Source organism: Chelonoidis abingdonii, chromosome 4 (genome assembly GCF_003597395.2).
Source record: "Chelonoidis abingdonii isolate Lonesome George chromosome 4, CheloAbing_2.0, whole genome shotgun sequence".
NCBI lineage: Eukaryota > Metazoa > Chordata > Testudines > Testudinidae > Chelonoidis > Chelonoidis abingdonii.
In genome coordinates, this window is record NC_133772.1 from 73,582,162 (window position 1) to 73,605,944 (window position 23,783).

The following is a 23,783-nucleotide window of genomic DNA, read 5'->3' on the forward strand; positions in this document are numbered from 1 at the left end:
CTTTGTCTCCTCCCATACTGATTCTGTATTTCGAGAGTCTAACTCTGTTTTACATGTCACTGTGGTGGAGTAGTCTAGTGTAAAAGTTTTGCACAGGGATCTATAGCAGTCTACCTCATCACTGATTTTGATTTTCTCTTCCCAGAGGCCTTAGACATCAGTCAGTTTCTGAGGGTAGTGGTGGGGGATATTGTTTGTTCTGACATTCATGTAGATTTATTGTTATTCTGATGTTCAGGTAGTTTCTGTGTAGCTTTACATAAAAGTGAATAACATATTGTATTTGGATGTAAATTTTGGTTCTCTAGTTCTTTGCTATGAAAGGAGTGTATGCTATCTTAGCTTTGTCTTCACTAGAACTTTAACTCATTGCGAATCATGAGATTTATTTTTAAAACACTCCATGATCAGTTACAAACTCTCCCAATCATGCCAAATGAGTCAGTGGCAATTCTCTGAGATAGAGGACAAACATCAAATTTGCTTGTCACACTCTTTGTTAACTTGAAGTATTTGCAGTGAAAACATGTGGCCTCAACCAGTCACAACAACCTATGGATGATGGTCTGCTAACCCCTTCCCACAAACCCTCAGGGCACTAGGCATCTGTGTCCTATCTGCCATCTACCTGGGCTCTGTATCCTGACCAGGAGTATCCTACCTTCACATGATTCTCCTCAGTGTCCTGGATCCCAAACTATGTGCAGTACCTTCAGTTTTGGATCTCTCTGGTCTCTGATATAGCAGTGAAAAGAATGTCTGGCAAGAATACTACTTATTAGCACAGTCAATTAATGGGACAGTGATACCAAAGCTTTGTCAGTCTTTGGGCTGAAGCAAGCAAGATTCACAACTTTGGGACCCAGAAGAGGAATGCCCATCAGTATGACATAGCTTGAGAACTGGTGTTTGAGAATGGGATGCATACAGCATACATTAACAAAATATGTGTACTAATTCCAAAGCAGGCTTCAGCTGCAGGTCCTTGCAGTGCCATTACACATGTCCCTCTGTCCACTGCTACTCCTTTTTCCTGCTGGCCAACAACACTGTTCAATATAGCAGACAAGAGAGGGAAAATAAATTGTAAATGAGCAGCTTATGTTGATTGATAACAATCACAATTTATTTCAATAGAAAAGCACAAGTGCAAAAGACTTAAAAACATTGCCATTCATAGCCCTGGCAAAATATATCTTGCTCAAATGCAATTCTTAGAGGCACTACCAAGAACACCATGACACATGGATAGCTGCAAAGAGAAGGAAAGAGGACTAGGAGCTGGAGCAGAAGTTGCTGACAGAGTGTATTCATCATGATCAGGAAATGAGGAGGTGAGATGTGGTGGTTCAGAGGGACATTTTTGAACGACTCTTCAAGATCATGAGAAATTTGTCTCACATCTCTCCTGCCCAAACCAGCTACCCATCCATGCCCCATCCTGTTGCTTTAACTTCACAGAACCATGTCTTACAACCTATGGGAAGCTGGCTTGTGGGGACGCAACAGTCAATGAGCAATGGAACTACACATTATGAGCAGTATCTGCTGCTTTTTACCTCTGTTCAAATGTTGGGGGAAAAGAACAGATACATTACCAGATAAGGCCAGAAGCATCCACTATGATCATCTGTCTGACCTCCCGTATAACACAGGCTATAGGACTTGCTTGAATTAATTCCTGTTTTAACTAGAGCATATCTTTTCAAAAAGAAATTCAATCTTGATTAAAACATTTCCACCAATGGAAAATCCCATTGCTAAAACATTAGTAATAGATTTGAAGGTCAGAAGACACCAATATGATTTAGGAGAGCTAAGAAAAGGGGTTAAAGGTTTGCAAAACGTGCCCTATAATGAAAGAGTCAAGGAGCTCTATCTGTTTAACTTACCAAAGAGAAGTTAAGGGGTGAATAGATCAACATCTATGAGTACCTACTCAGGGAACACAAATTTGGTAATAGAGTGCTATTCAATATAGCAGAAACAGTATAACAAAATCCAGTGGCTGAAAACTGAGGCTAGACAACTTCATAATAGAAGACCAAATTTTCAACAGTGAGAGTAACAACTGGAACACTTTTTGATTTAGATGAATTTGCATTTTCCATTGGAAAATCATTTGGTAGGAGAATTTCCAACTAGCTCTACTAAATAGACTGAGCTTCTTGAGTCTATGGCATGTTTTTTGATCCATTAATTATTCTTGTGGCTTTTCTCTAAGCCCTCTCCTATTTTTCAACATCATTCTTAAATTCTGGATACCAGAACTGGACACAGTATTCCAGTGAGGGTTACCCCAGTGCCAAAACCCTTATAGCCTTTGCAACTGCACCAGCACCAAGAGGTGGACTAGGTACTGTCTGTAAGCAGACTCCAAACTCTTGGTGTCCTCAGTCTGTTCTGCCTCATAATTCCCCATATCCTAACATCCTCAAGAACACAACGTCTCATTAACTTGTTGCATTATACTCATTACAGTTCAGATGAGTCCATAAGCAGCTCCATCTTGCCTTCACTCAGTTAAAATCATATTCCACTACCATACTGCACCTGCTCAGCATGTAGATGTATTGTGTCCTGCCAGGCAGGTGGAAATCAGGATAAATCTATCACCTAGGGCAGCAGAGAGTAGGGATAGTCAGCTATAATCACAGTAGGCATCGACACCACATTGGTGACTGTGTTGCTAAGAGGGAATAATGTGTCAACTTACCCATGCTAAAATAGACTAGACCTTCAGAACACCCTCATATTATTCACTTTGACAGTACATCATATGTGTCTATGAAACTGCCACTATGGTCAACAAGCACCTTTATAATGACATTGTTGTATACTTTCCTGTTAATGTACTCGCTAAAATGCAGGAATCAAATGAGTATGTGTATGCCATCAATAACACCCGCATAGTTCAGAAAACCCAACCATTCAAAACCCACCATTCTTTTGAGGATATTTCCCAATATAACCACCCAGGCAGTAAAGCCATAATTGCCTTGGAATCTTGCATGACCACTAAGCTAACTGTGGATTTGCCAATCCCCAAATAACAGATCTATAACAATGCCAGTTGCCTGGTTCCACAGGATAACAGCAACATGCATCTGGACTGTAATTACCTCTCTCGTCTGGGTGCTATGCTGGTGCTGAAAAGCCAAGACAAACACTCTTCATGCAGCTCTAGGAATGTAGATTTTCTCATATAAAAGTGATGATCAGCCATGGACTCAGAACATTTCTATCATTACATAATCTCACCACACTCTGCTTGTGATCCTGGTCCAGAAACAGCAGTCTGCCTGGGGGATGAGCGGGTGGGATGCCCTGCATGGACAGCATCAGCTGGGTCCATGTCTCCACATTTGCAAGGCACTGACCTTTTCTTCTTCTTTTAAAAGCAAGCCCCTGTTGCTCCCCAGGCAGAAAGCTTCCTCTTAAACACCCTCCACCATTCCTTGGAGCCAGCTTCTTCAGAGACACAAAGAAATAGTATGTCCATTAAAAAAAAAAAGATGCTGTTGGTCCGGGTTGTTAGGATGAATGTACTTCACATCTTTCATCCCAAGGAGGTAACAAGTGCCCTGCCAGGATATGTGTTACAAAGGCCTAGACCATTTCCACCCACTATCACCAGACAGGACAGACATGTCCCACAATGCCTGGAAAAAGCAAACAGAATGGTGCAGGCAATTGTGGTGCTTCAAACCACGGAATACACATTGAGAAAGGTTAGTCTCTCACATAACTGGCTACAGTGCTAGTGTTTTTGTTCTGTCATTTATTTACCCTCTATCAAGTTAGGCTAAAACAAAATGACTAACTTGTGGTTGGTCAAATGGAGATTAGACTGCAGTAAGGGCATATTTGGTTAAGATGGCACCAGAATCTGAAAGGTTTATTTTTAGAATGTTCATTAGTTTGAATATGCTTCTTATCCAGTAGTGTTATCTTCAAGTACTTTTTGTAATGGTAGAAGGCATGAATACATAAGAATTTTTATTTCCTGGGTTATAGGAAAGCTTAGTATAAAGAGTATAGAAGAGCAAAGTTTGCTGTCTTCATATTAAGTTTGTCAGAGTTTCTCATTTGGAAATATATATTACAAGAAACCCACCACACCAAAATGAGATGAGCTTTTCAGATCACCCCAGTGGCACTAGGTTTAAGGGATAAGCTTAACTCAGCTCATCAGAGATGGTTATCCATATGACCCACAGCTCTTGACAAAAGGAGAAAGAAAAATGGTCAAGCTGAGGAACTGGAATCTAACTAGCAGGCTATTTCCACCATCCCATTTCCAGTCTGAATGAAAGTACACTGTATAGCAAATAGCAGAGGGTGGTTTAAAACACACACCAGAAAAGGAGTCAGACGGATTGACGTAAGCATCTATAAAGAACCCTGCTGTTTTCATTCAACCTCCCATCCCCTAAAAAAAAAACACCCTCATAAAAATAACCCAGAAATCCTCTCTACTTCCGGGCAGTTGAATTGTAATAACTCAAATTCACATCCAATCAGTACAAATGTTATTAGGCTTTGTGTGCCTTTTTGCCTGTTCCAGCTGAATGGATTGTTGAGTTAGTGCAGAGAGAAGCAATGTACTTTGGTTTGCATTCAAAGGCCATGGATTACCACACCGACAGAGTCATTAAAACAGCTCCTAAGGAGAAAAACAAAATACATTTGACATTAACATTAATCTTTAAAAAAATAATAATAATTTGGCCACAGGCACTCACTACATATATTGCTGAAAATCATTAGGACCAGTTCTTGAACTGTTTAAGCCTACTTAGAAGGGAGAGAGAAAGAGAGAAAGCAAACAATGCAGCTGTGATGGGTGGAAGGTGGGAGACGAACGGAAACGCCATCTGTTAGTGAGGAAAAAGAGTATACACTGAAATATTAATCTGTATGTAGGGAGGGAGAGAACTTCAATTCCAACTGTTGTAAAGTGATGGAATTGGAATGACATTGTGAGTTTTATGAGGTTAGAGGAGAAAATTATACCGAAAGGTAGGAGGATATGTGGAATCTCAACTCTCAGCGACAGTGTGGGGGAACAGGACCAAAACAGTAAGGTGCAGAGGGGGAACAGATAGAGGAGAAAATTGAATGCACCTATAAAGAATGGTGGAAATTAGAAACAGTCAGTAACATTTGATTATGGAAAATGTTAAGTAATATACTGGAGTATAGGAATTGTCATACGGGATCAGAGAAGTGGTCTATTGAGTCCAGTATCCAGTATCTGACACTGGAAGTGCAAGACAATCTGTGATGGAGGAACATGCCTATAGAGGAAATTTCTTCCTATGCCCTGTCACCTTGCGGTTGGCTTGGGCCCTGAAATTTCAGTGATTTTTAGATCATATACCTTTTCTCCTTTTTAGCCTATTCTCAGTAACCATATAAGGGCTTGACTGTGCAACCCTTCAGTCATGTGGATGAGCATTTACTTATAAAAATAGCCCCATTGACTTTAATACAATTACTCACTTGGGTGGTCACTGATGTGAGGGTCCTGAATGTCCAATCTTTTTAAATATCCTATCAATAGTATCCTGTGGCAGTGAATTCCATAGGCAAACTGTGTAAAGTAGTATTTTATTCTATTTTATTTATTTTTAATTGGAGGCCTCGTGGTTCTATTTGATAGGAAAAGTTAAATAGATGCATTTGGTCTACCTTCCTGTATATTTCTATCAGGTCCCTTCTTGTCTTCTTTTTAAACTGAACAGTCCTAATCTTTTCAATCTCTTTCCAGGCAGGAACTCATTTTCATCTTTGAGTCCTTTCTATTCCTGCTATATCCTTTCTGAGACTGGGTGACCCAAACTGATCACAGTATTACAGATGAGGATGTGCCTTTGATTTGCAAATGGTGTTGTGAGCTGTTCAATAGCATTCTCAACAGCTTGCTTTATACAACCGTTTTGTTTACTGGTTTACTGATACTACACATGGAGCAGAGGTTTCACTCACCTGCCACACTGATGCCCAAGTCTTTGTCCTTAGTAGTTTTACTAAACGTAGAACCTAGCCATGTGTATAAGTAGAGTTCCTTCCAATATGCATTCCTTTGCACTTGTCAGCAGTAAGTTTCATCGGCTATAATGTTGCCCACTCACCAGTGAGTTAGGTTTTGCTAAACTTTCCCACAGGTATCTATAGTATTGACTCTCCTCGTAAAAGTTTGACTGTGATGGTTAATATAAGGTAGACATTGCTAATACACTTAGGGTCTGTAAAGTAAAAAAGCTCCTAATCCTAGTTATCATAATACAGTCCTGGCAGTACAGGTTTCATAAGGCTATGGGAAACCAGTCTCATTTGTAATTAAAATGGGGGCACTGGCATTTTGAAAATAAAAAATGTGGTATCCATTCCCTAGCAATAGCATAATAGCCAAGATCATACAGGATAAACCTAGTTTTGAAGGCAATCTTCCCTAGAATAAAAAGATAAGAATGAAATACTGCAGATGGGCAGATAGTAAAAACGTCTGTGGAAACAAATTATCCAAAGATAATCCAATTACCTATTGCTTGCAGATCTCCAATCTGTTAATTATGTCCATTCATTCTGAATAAGATGTCCACTGCTGAGAGTTATTAAAGGGCCATCCAAGTTCGTAAAACTATTCAACATCTTTTGCGACCAGCAAAACACAGCATCATCATCTGCATTGCTTTCAAACTTTGAAAGCAAAGTTGTGTCCCTTGGATACACCTGTGCATCCCTTATTTTAGTCAATACAGTGGTGTGTGCATATACTAGAACAAAATTTAGTCTTTACTTTAAATATTTACTTTCTTCTTGTGCCTCTGTGATAAAGCTGGTTGGAAATTTTCTGAAAAAAAAAAAAAAAACTGTGTTGGAAAAGGCCAGTTCATTAAACCTGAAATGTTTTGTGGGAATTAATCAATTTTGATGACATTTCTGTTGAGGAAGGTTTCTCAGGTCCAGGATGGAATTTGTGTTCAAAACCAGAGAGGACAGCAAAAAGCCTGCCACACAGGTGTCATGAGGTGAAGGCACTTACCTGGTGTGTGGAACACCCAGATTCACATCCCTGATTCAGGCAGCTAGGGACATGAACTTTTAGCTCCCACATTCCTAGTCACTGACCTATAGAGTCTGTTGCCCTGAATATTTAATTTATACAGAGTGGGACAGCTCCAACAGAAGAGAGAGAGAGAAACCCACCCCAGAATAGTCATAGTTTAGTGCTGGACTATTGGCTATTCTGGGCAAGTTCTCTCCTTCCCTCTTTTCTTTTTTTATAAAAAAAAATTGAAAGGTCTCACTTTTATCCCAATGCAAAATGAAGTGGGAAAATGAAATATTGAAAATTTTCACAGGCCTAGAAAATCACTTCCTTCCTTACTCTGAGATTCCTGGTACCAACTGGAGAAAATCACCAATGCAACTCCATTCTACAAAATAGCATGGGAAATCCTAATTCACTGTCTTTACAGGTTCAAGTGCTTTTTGTTATATTGGTCACAATCACAATGAAATGAATATTCTGACAAGCTCAGGTTCCACATGTGCCCACCTAATTAAGGACATCCATATTACTATTTAAGCACCCAAATGGGGACACTGGGAACCCTTAGATTCCCAAGTAGGAGAAGTCAGCTCATGATGTTAAATGAAGTGTTGTAAGTTAGAGCAGAGAACTGGGAATTCAAACTGCTTGGTTCTATTCCTGGCTCTGCCACTGATTCAGGGTATGACCCTGGGAAAATCATTTTAATCACTTTGTATCTCAGTTTCCTTATCAGTAAAATGGGGATAAAGATACTTCCCCTCACACTTAATTCATTATTGTTTAAGGTGCTTAAATATTATGAAAGTGCACAATATTAATGAAACAAAGAGCTCTTCTGTATGAGTTAATGATAGCTACCTCTCAAGAACCACCTTTAGCATTTTGTACTTATAATCCTGTACCCACTATAGCCTTAGCTACATTAGGATAAATGGTGTATTGGTAGAATCTATTAGGTAATGTGTTCTAAGTAACTTGTTTGAAAAGCATAGTGTAGACAAGACATTGCATTAATATGGTCAAGTTAAAGCTTTTAAAGTATGCACTGCCTCGTCTACATTGGACCTTTCAAATAACGGTTAGAAGATGTTAGCTTATATAGTCCAGCATCACACCTGTAAATCCTGTTTAGACAATGCCTTTGAGATCAGGGAGAGCAGAATTTCCACATTTGACTTTGTTAAATAAATCAGGACAGTGAGGTTAAAAGGAGAATCCATATTAGAAAGCCAGATTTGTGTTTGGGTAGACTTCAGCAATATGGGATTTCTCTTTTTGGCACGTGCAAGTATCAAGTGTGACCTGATTTATCTTAACTGACAGCGGGTCAGTGCGTCCATGCTGTCCTTTGGATAGCTAGGGGAGCTCTCATGCAAAGCAGCAGTGGTAACCTTGTTTTAATAGGTTAATAAGGACCTGGAAATCCAGTCTACTGTGCTTTTCTCATTGTGGCTTTAGAGCTCAGAGGAGAAACATTTCAAAGAATAGGGTTTGCATTTATTAACAAGAGAAGTTTTTCAATAAAAGCTTCCAGGCATTCATTTAACACCACACAGCCTGACTTTTCTAGGATTCCTGCAGATAGTTCTGGGATTGGAATTGGAGGGTCATTGGTTGTTTATTCTGTTAGGTTGTTTTTTTCTCTTTTAATGTGAGTTTCACTGCTAGAGAAAAGAACTGGATTGACAGCCTTGGAGACTGTAAACATCTACTGCATCACAAAGCAGGACAAGTATGGGCAGCAACAGTGCTAGTGTTGCACGAACACCACCTTATGATAATGTGATTCATGCCTTCCCTGGAAGGATCAAATTTATTCCACCAGTAAAACACCATGAATATAATTATAGTTGCATACGTACCACTGTGAGCAGATTTTGACAAGCCAAACCTTTAATAATTATGAGGATGCAAGAGATGGAAAGAAATCAGTTTCACTTTCAGATCTTCAAATGAATTTGTAGCCCTAGACACTAGAAAAAAAATCCTTTTATTTGCAAATTGAGCAAATTTCATCTGAAATCTATGACACAATAAATACAGCATCTTTCCTTCCTATCCTGCCCCAGAGACATTTCTATACATTAGAGCCACTTTCATGTGAAATACGGAGAAAAAAAAAGAGCTCTAATATGCCACCCTGTTTCTGGGATAAGGTTATAGCGCTGACTCATCATGTGGTAGCAGGCACGCTATCCCAGTGTCTAACTGCTGATAACTGTGGACTGTTTAATAGAGACCCACTGGCCTTTATTGTGGGGGAACTCCTTGATTTATCTGGCTTACATTTAAATAAAATCCTTTATATAAATTTTGATTTAGGGAAATAGGGAAAGAACAAGTCAAAAATTACTTAGACAAATTAGATGTCTTCAAGTCACCAGGGCCTGATGAAATGCATCCTAGAATACTCAAAGAGCTGACTGAGGAGATATCTGAGCCATTAATTATTATCTTTAAAAAGTCGTGGAAGGTGGGACAGATTCCATAAGACTGGAAAAGGGCAAATATAGTGCCAATCTATAAAAAGGGAAATAAGGACAACGCAGGGAATTACAGACAAGTCAGCTTAACTTCTGTACCTGGAAAGATAATGGAGAAAATAATTATGCAATTGATCTACAAACATTTAGAAGATAATAAGGTGATAAGTAACAGTCAGCATGGATTTGTGAAACATAAATCATGTCAACACAATCTGATAGCTTTCTTTGACAGGGTAACAAGCCTTGTAGATGAGGAGGGGGGTGGGAGGGGAAGCGGTAGACTTAGTATATCTTCACTTTACTAAAGCTTTCGATACTGTCTCACATGACCTTCTCATGAACAAACTAGGGAAATGCAACCTAGATGGAGCTACTATAAAGTGGGTGCAAAACTGGTTAGAAAACCATCCCCAGAGAGCAGTTGTTAGTGGTTCACAGTCATTCTGGAAGGATGTAACAAGTGTGGTCCTACATGGATCAGTCCTGGGTCAGGCTCTGTTCCATATCTTCATCAATGATTTAGATAAAGGCAGAGAGTACACATGTAAAATTTGCAGACGAAACCAAGCTGAGAGGGGTTGCAAGTGCTTTGGAGAACAGGATTAAAATTTAAAATGATTTGGACAAACTAGAGAAATGGTCTGAAGTAAATAGGATGAAAATCACTAAGGGCAAATGCAAAGTACTCCATTTGTACTCCATGGAAACATACAAAATGGGAAATGACTGCCTATGAAGGAATACTGCAGAAAGAGATCTGGGGATCATAGTGGACAACAAGCTAAATATGAGTCAACAGTTAACCCTGTTGCAAAAAAAGCAAACATCATTCTGGGATGTAGTAGCAGGAGTGTTGTAAGCAAGACACAAGAAGTCATTCTTCCACTCTACTCTATGCTGATTAGGCTGATTAATATTGTGTCCAGTTCTGGGCACCACATTTCAGGAAGGATGTGGACAAATTGGAGAAAGTCCAGAAAGAGTGACAAAAATGATTAAAAGTCTAGAAAACATTGTAGGAGCAGGATTGTAATATATGTCTTAATTTCATTCTACCAGCCACCCCATTTGAATAACAGAAATGACTCTTTGGGGCTAGGAGAGATTCTATTTCCCAAGCATTACAAATTAGGCCCTTTTAGTTCTTTGTTTCAAGGTCTAGCTAGTAAGAGACAGCATTTTGTATTGTGTCTATATGAAGTAGATTAGAGGAATGTTGGAGGCCTGGGCCTCAATATGAATTGTTTTGGTTACAAAATTTAGCAAGGTTTAATTTAAAATGTCTTTTTACTCGATATAAAATATTGCTGTTTGTATTCTCAGAAGTCTCTGTAAAAGACTGTTTGTGTGAATGAGGAATGCATGCATCAGGAAAAGATAAGGTGTGAAGGCCATTGTTAACCAGATGGTCAAGAAAGAAGGAGTGAAGACACTTATCAAGACTTATTGAGGCCAGAGAACCATCAATGCACATCCATGCTTGAGGAAGGGCAGATTGACAACTCTGAAGTGGAGGCTGGCACCCCTATAGACAATTGATTAAATCAAATCTGAGACAGGATGACCCTCTGAGGTGTTTTGGAATGTTTACATCAAAAAATAACACCAATTAAGGAGTAACTGGTCATAAACTGACACAGCAAAATCCATAAACTTCAACAGAGAAAAAAAAGACTATAAGAACAAGATGCTTTGCCATGGGACTTTGGGTTTGTCTTGCCACACTCCAGGAGCATCCACCAACAGAGTCCTGCTCTCCTCTGTGACCAATCAAGCTGGCCACTAGATTGATCCAGACTCTGGACTGGTAACTATAAACATCGACTGGCAGGTGTGTGTGTGTGTGTGTGTGTGTGTGTGTGTGTGTGTGTGTGTGTGTGTGTGTGTAAAAGCATATGCTGTTTATTCTCAATAAATGTGGCATGCTGCTTCTCCCTACAAAGATCACATGTGCTTCTTATAAATATAGATGACCTAGAATCATAGAATATTAAGGTTGGAGGGACCTCAGGAGGTCATCTAGTCCAAACCCCTGCTCAAAGCAGGACCAATCCCAACTAAATCAAATCATACCAGCCAGGGCTTTGTCAAGCCTGACCTTAAAAAACACTTCTAAGGAAAGAGATTTCACCACCTCCCTAGGTAACCCATTCCAGTACTTCACCACCCTCCTAGTGGAAAGCTTTCCTAATATCCAACCTAAACCTCCCCCACTGCAACATTGAGACCACTATTCCTTGTTATGTCATCTGCTACCACTGAGAACAGTCTAGTCCATCCTCTTGGAATCCCCTTTCAGGTAGTTGAAAGGAGATATCAAATCCCCCCTCATTCTTCACTTCTGCAGACTAAACAATCCCGTTTCCTCAGCCTCTCCTCATAAGTCATTTGTTCCAGCCCTCTAATCATTTTTTTGCCTTCCTCTGGACTCTTTACCATTTTTCCACATCCTTCTTGTAGTGTGGGCCCAAAACTGGAACACAGTACTTCCAGATGAGGCCTCACCAATAGTGAACAGAAGGGAATGATCACGTCCCTTGATCTGCTGGCAATGCCCCTATTTATACAGCTCAAAATGCTGTTAGCTTTCTTGACACAAGGGCACATTGTTGACTCATATCGAGCTTCTCGTCCACTGTAACCACTAGGTCCTTTTCTGGCACAACGCTACTTAGCTACTTGGTCCCATATACTGTAGCAGTGCATAGGATTCTTTCATCTAAGGGCAGGACTCTGCATTTGTCCTTGTGAACCTCATCTGGTTTCTTTTGGCCCACCTCTAATTTGTTTAAGTTTCTCTGTATCCTATCTACCACTCCTCCCAGTTTAGTGTCAAACTTGCTGAGGGTGCAATCCATATATCCTCCAGATCATTAATGAAGAATATTGAACAAAATCGGCCAAGGACTGACCCTTGGACACTCCGCTTGATACGGCTGCCAGCTAGACATGGAACCATGGTCACTACGCATTGAGACCGATGATCTAGCCGCTTTTTATCCACCTTTATAGTCCATTCATCAGCCATACTACTTTAACTTGCTGGCAAGAATACTGTGGGAGACCATATCAAAAGCTTTGCTAAAGTCAAGGAATAACACATCCACTGCTTTTCCCTCATCCACAGAGCCAGTTATCTCACCATAAGAATGCAATTAGGTTAGTCAGCATGACTTCCCTGGTGAATCCAGCTGACTGTTCCTGATCATTTCACTCCTCTAAGTGCTTCAGAATTGATTCCTTGAGGAACTGCTCCATGATTTTTCCAGGGACTGAGGTGAGGCTGATTGGCCTCTAGTTCCCCAGAACCACCTCCTTCACCTTTTTAAAGATGGGCACTACATTAGCTTTTTTCCAGTCATCCGGGACCTCCTTCGATCACCATGAGTTTTCAAAGATAATGGCCAATGGCTTTGCAATCACATCCGCCAACACCTTTAGCACCCTCGGATGCGGTGCTAAAGTGCATCTGACTCCATGGACTTGGGCTTGCCCAGCCTTTCTAAATAGTCCTGAACCACTTCTTTCTCCACAGAGGGCTGGTCACCTCCTTCCCCATACTCCTCCCCTACCTATAAGGGAAGATTGAAAAAATTGCATTTGTTTAGTCTGGAGAAGAGAAAACTGGGTGTGGGGGAGGGGACATGAAAACAGTTTTCAAGTACGTAAAAGATTGTTAGAAGGAGGAGGGAAAAAATGTTTTTCTTAAACTCTGAGGATAGGACAAGAAGCAATGGGCTTAAATTGCAGCAAGGGAGGTTTAGGCTGGACATTAGGAAAAACTTCCTGTTAGGATGGTTAAGCACTGGAATAAATTGCCTTGGGAGGTTGTGGAATCTCCCTCATTGGAGATTTTTAAGAGCAGGTTAGACAAACAGCTGTCAGGGATGATTTACACAATACATGAGGCAGGGGACTGGACTAGATGACCTCTCAAGGTCCCTGCCAGAGCTATGATTGCCAAATAATAATAATAATAATCCTACCAAAATAGGAACCCCTTTAGTGAGGTGGTAAACACATTATAATAGTACAAACAGCAGCCTTTTTGAATTAGCTTCTTAAAAGGCTCTCATTTCTAACAAGTAATCAAATTCAGTATATTAGATTTTATAGAAGCCTATAATTAGTGATGCACTGATTGGGTCCTCCATTATTATCATTTTTCTTTTTATCTGAGAGATCCTGGTGATAAATACTTTGCATTCTTTGTAAATACTGTGTTGTATTAATCTGTGTCAGTAGACCTGGCAGAGTAAATAAACCAGGACATCTGATATTAGGTATAAAAGAGGTTCCTGTTCAGGTAGCCTCTGTATCAGGATCATGTAGCATACTGTGCAACTCTCAGGTGAGTGTCTATTAGAAAGGAGGGACAAGAATTTCAGAACATGGCAATGATAGATAAAAGGTAGAAAACATCCAGTCCTCTTCTCTCCCCATTTTCACAGTTGTCCCATATTCTGTGAAACATATATTTCAAAGTATACTGTTAATAGCTATGGTGCAGAGATCTGATATCAAAGCTGCTTCAGGTTAACAGGGTGGTAATTAGCTGGCAGGTGAACATAAAATAGGGGCCATAGAAAGTGTGTTAGGAGAGATGTGGCTGAAGGGCCAATGTGGATTTGCTTAAACTTTGAACCCCACCTTGTCCCCAATGGCAACTTGAACTTCATTCATCTGCACTGTCACCTTAGATAAATCAAGAGAGAAAGGCTGACAGCCCATACCAAATTATCGAATTGGAGCTGCCCTTCCTCTTAAAACAAGAGAAAAACCAGGAGAAAAAAGTTTCTAGAAAGAGTAACAATGAGTTCCTCTATTTTATATTTTTAAAGTACTGCTGGGGATAAATCACATTAACATAATGATTGGTGTAATATCCTGTAGTCCTCTTTCTCAATGTTTAATTTATTATTGTTAATTATTAATAATTATTATTAAATACTTTAGGATTGCATGGTGATCACAAATATAAAAAAGAACAAGAGTAGTTTACAATCTAATTTACATAATTACAGCCACAGATCACATAAAGAATTCATTTCATAAAGGGTGAACGAAAGGAGGATTTGAAGAGGGGAAAAAAAACCCAAAGAAAACATTTTAAAGATCTTTGAAAAGAGCTGTTATACTTTGCATACTTAGGGTTGCAGTTTACTTGAGCTGATATGACATGTTAATCCATTGTTATTAATAATTATTAAGTATTATTAAGGTAACATTTTTGTTTTGCTCTAGAACCCCTCAAATGTCAGCACCTAAAACTAGCACCTAAGGGACACAGCCAAGTACAGTATAGACTATCATTAGAGGTAAATAAAGCTGAAACTTCAAAGGTGAAACTTCAAAAGAGGCCTCTAAACTGAAGAGGAGTTATGCACAGGGTGGGCTTTTCAAAAGCATTTAGACTAGATTCACAAAGGTATTTAGGCAGTTAGATGCCTATGCCCTTTGTGAATCTAGCCCTAACTGCCTCTTAAGTTCAATATTTATATGTCACTGACATTCTAAAAACCAGAACCAGCTGCTGCCTAGTTCTGTAAGTATCTAAAGTCTTCTAGGGGCTACATTCACAAGGGTGACTTAGGTGTTGAAACACTGAATTTTAAGTGCCCCAAGTTAGGCACCCAGGGTCTCTATGTAATGCCTGGATACATAAAAGCTAACATGCTGACTGGGGAGCTGCTAAAACTCGCCAATAAGAAATGCCAGAGAGAGGGATGTGACCCAAGTCCTTTCCCTCAAAATGAGTTAGGTAACTAATGGCAGGTGGTTCCTTCCACTTGGGATTCACAACCAGGAACCCTGTCTTCAAGTGCATCTAAGTCAGGTCAGTCCTTTCGCACAAGGAAGCAATGTTTCCCCTATTTTACCCAACAGCTAGAAACTCATACAGAATGTGGAAGATTGGGGCTCATGTGACTGCTCCATATCAGGTAGAGTGAGTCTATGAACCTAACCATTGGGCTAGAGAGACCCTCTCTCTAATCCAATTAATACAGTATGTAAATATCTTATAAGAAATCATATAGCTTCAACAGAAGAGCTTGATTAAAAACCCATCCCAACATACCCCACAGCCCAATGGTTAAGGCATTTTCCTAGAAGACCTAGGTTCAATTACCTGCTCCACATCAGGTAGAGTGGGGATGTGAACCCAGATCTCCCGCAACTTGGATGAATGATCCAGAGAGAACCATAGGGTCTGTTTTGCACAGCAATATCAAGAATTTCCTGTATATTCATTATTACAGAATCCTCTCTCCTTTTCCATGAAACCAAAATTGTAATGCTGATTTGACTTCCATTGTAACCCTTGAGTCCCATCTTAAACACAACCCATATATTAAGATTACCTTCTAGAGCCATTTCTAATTCATAAAATCATAATTTCACTCCATACTGCAAAGATACACATGAATCACCACTTCAAGGGAAAAAGTACTTACTGGGTGTTAGGGCCCAGTACCTTAAGAAAAATTTACATATCACTGAATATGGCTAGTGTTTGTATCTCCTCTTGCAGATACAGAGCAAGAGAAGTATCACTGAGAGATTCTGAAAGCTTTTGTCCTTCATAGTCTAAGAAAAGTCTTTACCCATTACACTTGTAATGAATTTATATCCAACTAACATGGCACTGCACCACAGAACAAGTCTTTATCTCTGCAATTCATAATATAAAACTCCATTTATAGCATAGCATAATGGGCATATTTTATTTCCAATTAAGATTACTCATCTTTTCACACCCACCAAGATTTCTACTGTGCTTTTAATTTATCATTGCTTACTTTAATGTACCCAGTTTAATCACAGTAACGCCAGGAATCAGATCGTTATAGTCAGAGCTGTACTGAACTAATTTAATTTTCTTGGGGGAGGTGGGGTAGAAGAAAGAAAGAGAGAACATTTTGGATTCAAGAGTGCATAGGTTTCTTTTATACAATGTTGCTCACCATCTCCTATTATATCCTAACACTATTTAATGTGATGGGACTGCCACTCCAATCTGAATCCCCTCTACCCTCCCAAAGAAAGTTAACTTATTCCAAAACTGCATAAAATTGAGTCTTGGATTACTGTTGAAAAGAGACTTTACTTCCTGGATTAGGCTTTCAAATCCCAGCACCAGTCAGAAGTGAAAATAAGTTTAGACAGCTTCTTCCCACTCCCCATTTATGTACATCATGAGAGCATTCTACATATTTCTGGGTAAACCACCAGTCCTTGTTCAAGAGAGGCCCAGCAGCAGTAGAATAATAGGAGAAGGTGAAGGACCAGACTGAGGCACATTAGCAGAGCTTTTGGAGAGCTCTAATGGAATTTCAGGGTGCTGCAAATCAAGAATAAAGCACAAGGACAGTTCTGTGCACAGTCACATCTGAATAGCAGAGGCAAACAGACCAAAAATATCACACACTGAAAGACTTGTTGTGAGGTGGATGTAAGGAGGTGGTAAGGGCTGAAATTACATATATATTGTACTTCAGGATTGAAGTGGACTGGAACAACAGAGGTAGAATTAAGCATGTACATCCACTATTATGCTCCGAGGCTTGTCACTCCAGAATTAAAGATGCTTATCAGGGATGCCATTTGTTACCATTTGTTCTACTAGGTCTAAATTTTGTTCTTGCAGAAACAGAAGGCAAAGGCTGTTTTGCCTGATTAGTGAGTGATTCTGCACTGCAGTTTTTGAATCGTTAGTGCAGTTTGTAAATGCTACATATTGAAGGTACTTTTCTCTGTAAAATGAAGCTGACCAGCTACAGAATTTATTTGCAATCAGCAAATAATTTTTATTCATCCATCCAGGAAAACATGTAGTATGCAGTTATTTTCCACTTTTAAAAATATGCACTTTTACAGGCAAGTTAGGTGTCGGTCTTGTGCTTTTAATAAACTCTGGAATCAATGGAGCCTCCAAGATGCTTGCCTTACAGCAATTCATCAGCAAATTCTTTCAATTTTAGAGTAGAATTCAAGCTTCATAAAGATCATTTTCCAAAGTTTTAGGAACTGAAGTGTTCTTTTCCTGGGAAGATCCTTGCCAGAACCTGTGCTGTACTGTAGCTCCTTTGGGCTGCTGGTGCAAAGCATCCTGAAAGCATGGTTGGATTGCTACTGTATTTTGGGAGCTTCTAGTGGCACAGAGCCAGTGTAGAGGGCATAGAAGGGGAAAAGATGGTATATCTGGGGCATTCCTACACCCCATTGATCCCTGACTGCATCATCACTTGGAACTGTTTGCTGCTGGCATAACTTAGAGCAGCCCTCAGGATTTTGGAATAGTCAGAGTAAAAATAGTCCCTCGGAAACACGATAAATACCCAAAGTATCCTGTTCTATGACAGCAGTTAACTAGTTCTGTATAGACCTCCACTAGCTTGATCTTTACCTTAATACCAAGTATTAGCGTATTAAAGGTGCACAAAAACCTGGAATATAACAACTTGTACAAAAGCATATAGTACCTGTCTGCAATTCTCTGCAGAAGATAATTGTTCTCATGAATTTGTATCTCTAATAATTCATTGCCTCTTTCCTGCAGGCCTTGCTTAGCCACTACCCCTAGCAGTAGGCTGCTAGATCACCATTGGCTCTCTCAGTATCAAGCTAGTGTTATTTACTTATGCTAATGAGTGGTTTAGTTCTCTGAGTCTTCTCCTTTGGAGTCACACATATTCAAATCAGAATTTAATCCTTCCTCATCTCATAAAACAGTTGTAATTTCCACCTCAACTTGTAGCCAATGCATTTTCTTGTGCTTATTCAGTTGAAATAGATTCAATAGCTATTGGATCAAGTGAAATAGATCTTTTTTTAATCCTACTTGCAAATACTTATCAAATAAGAATCCACTGACAAAAAAAGGCCCTATATAAATAGGTCCTACATCTAGTTATCACTAGACATGTGCAGAATAGTCACATCATGTCTCAGGGTTATTGGTCAGAGAAGCCACATGATCCATAGGTTCATAAACCTCAGCCAGGTGTAGAGGCTGGTGAACATGGGCTGCAAATGTTCTCAAAAATTCTGCAACCCTCCACTGGGACAATGCATGCTAATTCCTAGAATCTGCTTCCCTACCTATGAGCTGGCAGGGGAGTGTGGAATGTTCTCTTTCATTACATTGCATACAAGAAGAAAGGGTGCATAATCTGCTTAAGTCTCACCTGAAGACCACTTATGCTTAGGCAAGAAACTGAGACCTAGCTGCCTCTAAAGACATCACAGGTAGAGGGAGAGAGGAGAGAGTGCCCCATAAAGACCAAGACAAAGAGAGTCATCTGGCCACAGGAGGAAGAAATGGGATAGGGGAAACAAACTACCCCTACAGAGAAAATCCAAGTATAAGAGTCATCCTTCAATGACCTGTGATGAGAATGAGCTAGAAAACAAACAAGAAGAGCTGGTTGCAAACTCAAACCTTAAAGTAAACCAGTACTGTATGACAAAGCAGTCCTTCAGAACCAAACTTCAAGCAGGTGTGTCACAAATCCTCTTGTGAATCAAATACTCTAGGGTTTGTCAAATCCTACTTGTTACTTAATGTTATCTGAAATATGCATGCATATAGGAAACAGGAGATGTGGAACTGACCTAGTCATTAATGCAAATCCTTGGAAAGCGGTGGGAGGACTGTGTGAAAGAAAGATGTTTGGATTGGTTTCAGTCCAGGTCCTAGTCTCCACGTCAGTAGAGATCACCACCAGCACAGGCACAAATTGCCAATAGACAGTGGTCTCAACAGAAATGCCAAGAACTGAAAGCGTAGCAGAGACTGAATTATACTTTCCTGCCCAAGGAAGCATCCTGCAAGATTGAGGCTGGAGCACGGTGCTCGTGGGTAGAAGTGTGTTGGGGGGAAGGGGAACTGTTCACTGGTGCTAGTGCTACTACTGCCTATGCCGCATCTTTTCTATGAGTGAAGAGGAGATTTAGTTTTCTAGCACTGTCAGTCTGGCCTTTTAAACAAACAGACCAAAGCATTTCCCCTGCCTGAGTTGCCTCTTTTTTGCAGAAGATGGAATGTTTTACTCACATTTCCAAGAGGTACCTATAAAAAGTCAAATCTATCAATCAGTTAATCAGACTACATTTCAATAGCACCTTTAATGCCATGCATCCCAGGGTGCTTTAGCAAAAGGCAAAATTAGCAACTCAATTAATTATGAATTATTCAAACAAATGAGTTGTGAACCTGGATTTAAAAGCTGTAACTGAGCCAGCACAATAGTTTGCCAATGGTATGAAACTGTCAGAGCTGAGGTGGACTACAGCTCAAAGTGCTTAATACGGAGGTCAGACATCATTAGACCCATGTTTGGAAAATTAATGCAACCCCTAAAAATTCTGGAACTCTTATTGACACAACCAGATGAAGCCTATACCTGAGAAAGGTGATATTTTAGTGGAGACAATCCATAGGCTAACTGAATATTGGTCATTTACAAAATGACCAGCGATTAACAGGCTCCCAGATTCTTTCCAGTTGGTACAAATCCTGCAATGAGCTCCAGATGAACAGATATCTGTGTATGTGAGGAGACCTAGTAGGACTCCATGCAGGTGAAAAGATCTGGCTGAGAGTAGCTCATTGCAGGGTCAGGTCCGAAATATATCAGTTTGTCTGCAGCAATCTGAAATCAGAACTTGAGCAGCAGCAAGGCACTATCAGTGCCATTAAAAAAAAAATCTGCATTCTTTATCCCAGGCATCCACAGTGACAGCGGCATCTTGGTATACATGAAACAGGTAGATGCTGCAGTAACCACAGTTGCTGTGCAGTGCCACATGCTGAGTTTTAATAGCCGCCACAGAATTAATATTTTTATGCAGGTAGATTGTATTGTCTTTACTGCAGATTTAAAAATCCCCTCTAGGTTTTCTATTGCTAAAGCATTCTTCTAGCTACAGGGGCTAGGTTAAATTGCATACATGGAGAGAAAAAGAAAGGTTGTAAATTGCAGGATCTCTAATTCCCTGAGCTGTTCAGAGAGCTCTACAGTCAAGGGACTATAAAATGTCATACACCTGCACTGCATATAAGGGAAAGGAAAGGACTTCTACTCTGTTTGGTACCTCATTCTCTTTCCTATCGTTGACTTTTTGTCCTTTCATGCAGTTCTCTCTCCAGACAGCCTAATCTTTTATTGCTGTCAGCCTTAGTTCTAACCCTTGATGACTCCTTGCCTTTTCCAGGCGAGCAAGCATTTATGAATGGCTCCTACACTCTCCACTGCTGTACATTGCCTGATAAGCAGGCGAAAGTCTCGGCAGGCATATGAGTATGCTAGTATCTAACAAAGAAAACAGGTACGATAACAAGGAACCCCAAGTGCGTTCTGTTTGCTTTCAGGAGTTTCATTGAGAGACTAACGAAAGGAAATTGGTAAGAGGAGCCTAGAAATGTAAAATAGGAAGAAAGGACTCATGAGATGAAATAATACCCTAGCTGGAATGTGTATGTCATTGCAGGGAGGATGGAGCTGAAACAACTGAACATAAGTCTCCATGATCAGACATAAAACACTTTGGGGGTACTTCTTATATTGATGACACTTACGAGCGCAAAATCACCTACTGTTGAGTCTTACAGTTAATTAGAAAACAAATTGGTCTGTTACTGTACCTAAAAATGATGGATTCTTAATAGCCAGAGGATTGATTCTTAAAGTCCATCAGCCTATCCATCATTTCTCAGGCTGTCCCGCCATTCCAGATTCGGAGACTTAGCAAAGTCTGCCACTCCTACCAACATATAGAGTTCAGTCAGTGGGATACTCTGGGTATTTTCTCACGCTGATATTTTGTTTAGCCCATTTAGTTCTAGGCCATCTACCTATATTTATCTAATCCATCCTTCCTTGTATTTTTGTATTATGAGCTCTGTCATGGTATTTAAACTATACTTTCCCTGGCTTTTGGATTTTTATCTGAGAGACAGCAATTGGAATAGAGCATACCACCTCTGATAATGTCAAAATGACAAGAATCTCAAAAACTTCTGCAAACCAAATATATATAGGAAAAAATGTGTGTCAGGTCAATCAAAACAATTTGTTTTGATTTTGGTCTCTTCCCCCTTCCCCCCTTTTTCTTATTTTTAGAGTAAATTTACTGAAATTTCAAAACAAAAAGTACAAACATCAATCAAGCTTTTTAACCAATTTTTTTTCAGGTCAAGTGTTTTGTCAAACCCAACTGTTTTGCCAAGAATTGCAGTTTACACAATTGACAATTATCAGCACAGAATATTTTGTTGCAAAATTCCCCACTAGCTCCACTCAGCACCTAAAAATATTTTTTAAAAAATAATTTAAAAAAGTACTTTGCAGGCCTGACACCAGACTCCACAGGCTTTTCATTTTACTATAGAGCTAATATTTTGCAAGTACTGTACCCATGTGTACTTTACTTCAGAACAAATGAAAAATTCTGTTCCCTTACTTATCAACTCTGACTGTAATGAGGCTTTTATCCTTTTGAAAGGCAGAGCAGCTCTGTGCTATTAGAAACATAGAAGATCAAGATAGAAGCAAGCTTAATGGTCTTTACACAAGGTTGATTGCAAGATGGGAAATTCAAACCTGGTGGGAAATTCAAAAGTGGTAACAGGAAATACTTTTTCACACTTCATGACTTTACATGGTGGGACTCATTGTCACTGGAAATCATCGAAGCCAAGAACTTAAAAACATTCAGAAAGGGTTGGACATTTATATGGATGTAAACAATATCCAGAATTATCATAATTAATTATAACAAATATATGCAAGGGATATTAAGTCTCATTATTCAAGACTTAGGCCAAATCAGAAGACCACTTAATATAGAGGTTAATATATCATGTCTGTCTACTTCAGGGTTCTTATACCTTGTTCTGAAGCACCTTGTATTGGACACTGTCAGAGTCAGGATACTGAACTAGACGGACCTCGTGTCTGATCCAGTATGGGAATTCTTAAGTATCTTAGCTTGTTCTTTTTAAAATGAAAATAGCAATAGCTATAGTACTTACAGCACTTCCTTTGTGGATTAACTTGATTCTTGTTAAACACTAAGGGTTAATTCCCACTCCTGCTTTTCACTTGTGCAACTAAGATCAGAATTTTGTCCTATGCATTAATAAGATTGGAATTACAATAGTTATCAGTATTTTATAAATCATTTTCTTTGTTTACTTTTTCCATACAGTATCTGAGGTAAAATAGGTTTTCTAAACAGGGAAACTAAAATGAGATACATTTAAGAAAACTGGCATTAATATCTTGTGGAGGGAAAGGAGAACCATCTTATGGTGAAGATGCCAAACTGGAAGTCAAGAGGCCTGAATTCAATTCCAGACCCTGCAATAGACTTTCTTTGTAACACAGTGCTCGTCACATAGGCCCAGGTATCCAAAGGTACTAGGTGCATGAGTCCCATTAAGCTGAGTGGTTGTGTGTGCCTTCATGTTGGAGGTGACCTACTCTGAGACAGGTTAAAGGGTCTGAATTTCAGAAAGTTTGGAACACCCTGTCTAGCTCCTTTAAGGTCTCACAAGTTGGGATCTTAAAAATTGCTACTTTTGAAAATTGTGTTCACCAGGTCGGATTATGAAAAGTGGCTTCTAATTTTGCTACTGCATTGTAGAGCATGCAGACTTCTAACTTTGTGATCTGCAGGTGCCACCAGCTAGTTAAACATACATGTGCTATACATTCACAGTTCTTAGCTCCGCAGAATTGCAGCAGAAGTTATTTCTGGTGCAAAACTGGAGATCAAATTCAGGTCATTCCTTCTTAATGGCCTTACACATTCTGTGGCTTGGTTTCTGTGTGTATGAAATAGTCTCTCAGCACCCAGTTATCCTGAAGTGCAAAGTATTATTTGGCCTATTCATGCCTGTAGCAGAGTGGATCTCTGCTCCGGCCCTGAAGGGGTTAAAAACAGCCAAGGGAAGGGGCTGGAGAAAGCAGCCTTTTAGGCTGGGCTGATTGGGAGAAGTGGCAGCAGCTGGGGCCATGCCCCTGTGGTAATTCAGCCTCCCAGTCCCAGACCTGGACTTTAGCGTCCACAATCTGGTCCTGTCCCAAACCTGGACCTTAGCGTCCAAAAGTCTGGGGGCTTACCTGAAACTCCCCCAAGCTCACTACCAGCTTGGGTATTTGGGCTGCCACCAGGTCAGGAATTTAATTAGAGAGCCTGACCCCCCTCTTTCCTCTCTCTGGTGCCCC